The sequence below is a fragment of the Myotis davidii genome, unplaced genomic scaffold, assembly GCF_000327345.1.
Source record: "Myotis davidii unplaced genomic scaffold, ASM32734v1 scaffold2798, whole genome shotgun sequence".
Classification (NCBI taxonomy): Eukaryota; Metazoa; Chordata; class Mammalia; order Chiroptera; family Vespertilionidae; genus Myotis; species Myotis davidii.
In genome coordinates, this window is record NW_006289553.1 from 71,266 (window position 1) to 74,065 (window position 2,800).

At 66.8% G+C, this 2,800-nt stretch overlaps 1 protein-coding gene across 1 annotated transcript in view; it reads right to left on the reverse strand.

The window, feature by feature from the left end:
- Window positions 1–626, reverse strand: part of EXOC3L4 (exocyst complex component 3-like 4) — a 14,266-nt gene extending 13,640 nt beyond the window's left edge. Inside the window, exon 1 of the mRNA XM_015562795.1 lies at window positions 462–626. The gene's annotated coding sequence lies outside the window, so the exon portion shown is untranslated. The remainder of the gene's footprint in view (window positions 1–461) is intronic.
- Between the last annotated feature and the right edge of the window lie 2,174 nt (window positions 627–2,800).

Below are 2,800 nucleotides of genomic sequence, written 5' to 3' on the forward strand. Positions count from 1 at the left end.
CCTCCTGCTCAGCTGGTCTGGCCCTGGCATACCTTCTCCCGTGACTAAGGGACAATGACAGGGTCTGGGGCACCTGCCCTCTAACCAGGACCCCCTCAGGGCAGGGGGTGGCCTGACCCACTGGGCAGGTGCCCAAGGAAAACAGATAAGCAATCTCAGGCAGGAGCCTGAGCCCGTGCGCGTGCCCACACTTCTGATCTAGAACGTATGTGCCTCCGGCCGTCTGCGAGTGCTCTCCCCGAGTCCGTGTGTCTGTCTGCGCCTGCATGCGTGTCTTTGTGTCCCTGCCTGTCTGCCTGTGTGTGTCCACTGTGACTTAGCTGGCATGCTGGCCTGGGCTCCGGGCGGAGCGGAGTTCCGGAAGGCCACTGGGAGGCCAGGAATGGTTCTCAGTCCCTGAGTCCCCACCCACCGGCCACCGCACCTCTGTGACCCTCCTGCTCCACCTGCAGGGGACATACCTGCTGAGGACGGAGACACTGGGCCCTGACAGGACAAGCCACCAGGAGAGGCCGCCGAGCGGGCCTTCAGAGCTAGCCGCAGTGAGGTCTCTGGCAGCTAGGCAGCCAGAGCCAGTGACCAACAGCTGGGACTTCCCAGCTGCAGCCAGCAACCCGCCACTGCCTTGCCCCCTGCCCTCCCCCCAGCCCTCGTCCCCCCCTGCTTTCACTTTCAGAAACATTCCAGCCCTTCCTTCCCAGCGCAATCTCTCCAACCTTTGAGTCCAGCAAGCCCAGGCCTCAGGCTGAGGTTCAAGGCCCAGGAGGCGGGCTCCGGAGCAGTGGACGCCGCTGGGGACAGCTCTCCCTGCCAGCTCCTCCTGCGGTCAGCCCCGGGCCAGCGGGGGACCCCAGCCCACTGCTCCCTCCAGGATAGAGGTGCCAGCACCAGGCCTGTCCGCCAGGCTCACCCCAGGGGCCCTGCCTGAGAGCCAGGAGAGCAGAACCGTGGGCTCGGCTGGCAGGGTGGGGGGCACGGTGACAGCACTGGGTGCCCTGTGAGCCACGCGCCAGCACAGAGGGTGCAGGAGCTGGAAGGGGAGGCTCCAGGGCCGAGGAGGCGGCTCCCTGGGCAGGGAGGGGTCCACCTGGGAGCCGTGCGTGGGGAAGGCCCGCTCCTCCCAGGCTCAGGCTGAAGAGCTTTGTGGGAGGGTCACTGAGACTTCCCAGAAGAAGCCGACCCACCCTGCTGCGGGGGATTCCGCCAGGAGCGGCCCGGAAAAAACTTAGGGAAAGTCCAGGGAGGACAGATCCAGGCCTGTCCCCCCGGGCGGGAGCCACCAGGGCGGCCACAAAGCGGGTGCCGGGAGAACAGACAGGCTGCGGGCTGGTGTCCGAAGGCCCTCCAGCACAGACAGTTATTTCTCCCCGCTCTGGAGGCGGGAGGGTGGGCCCCAGGTGTGCGCAAGCTGGTGTCTCCCGAGGCCTCTCCCCTCGGCTTGAAGGTGGCCGTCCTCTTCCCGTGTCCTCGCGTGGCCTTCCTTCCATACGTGTCTGTGTCTCCTCTTCTGATAAGGACACTGGTCTCGTGGGGTTCGGACCCCCTGCTGGCCTCACTGTAACGGAAGCATGCCTAGAGACCCGCTTCAAGTGCAGGCGCCTCCTGAGTGACGGAGACTGTCATGAGAGCGAGATCCAGCCAGAGCAGATTGCAAGGCACCTGGGCTGCCGGAGCGCCTCTGCCATCGCAGGAGGGCCCAGTCGGGGGCAAGTTGCCAGTACCTTCCCCGGGAAGCCCTCTGTTTACCATGGAGCCGTGAGCCGCCTGGGCCCTGGGTTCCCCTCTGTGAAGTGGGGTCGTAAGAGTCCCAGCTCAAGCCCCCGGGGCACCCAGCTGGCCTCCCATTGCCTGCATCTCTCAGTCAGAGGCGGACAGATGGGGGGGCACACACAATCCCAGAGGCTCGAGGTGACCTCCCCGGGCGGCTCAGCGGGGGTCCTGGGGCAAGTCTGTCCTGCTGGGTGCCCTGTGGGCAGGTGACCGCTGCCCATGGGACACTGGCACACTGACTCAGACAAGCACAGGGACCTGCCCACGGCCACACAGCTGGCGAGAGACCAGGCCTCCAGCCTAGGTGTCCGCCTGGGAAAACGGGGCCTCCCCTGGGGGACCTCAGTCTGACCCTCCTGCTCCCTCGCTCACAGGGCGCGTCCTGGGACCTCCACCCAACAGACAGGTCCCTGCAAAGCTGGTGGTGCCCAGGGCCTGGGATGGCGCCTGCGCTTCTCCACAAGTCCCAGCTGCACCCACATCTGCCCAGCCCGAGGCCGGCCTTCAGCCAGAGGCTGTAACGCGCCTTCTATTCCATTTCCACGTTGCTTCCCAGCATTCTGAGTGGAATCCTCCGGCAAAGCCGCGGGTCTCAGGGGAGCCTCCGGCCAGGGCTGGGCTGGCTGGTCGGGGAAGCAGGCAGAGGTCGCAGTCCGAGGCTGGGCTGAGCCCTTGGGAGAGGCCCTTCTGACTCTGAGCCCTGTACTCCGCCATAAAGCGGGGCTGCTGTGGGTCCAATGGGTTCGCCTCCGTGGAGGGCCTGGTCCCAGGGGGAAGGGCAGGACACGGCCCCGCAGCGCCTGTGCCTGTCTGACCTCGTGTTCCTGGGAAGCCAGGCTCTCCCCGCAATGCAGAGGCCACGCGGCAGATCCCACCCGCCCTGCCGCCGGCTCGGGGCGGAGACGGGCTGAGGGCGGGAGGCCTGGGCTCCATCCTCGGCCCCTAACCGTCTGCGGACCTTGCGGAGCTTCCCTCTCCCCAAGGTGGACACCGCAAACACGAGGAGGCCCATCCGGGAGCCCAGGGGGCG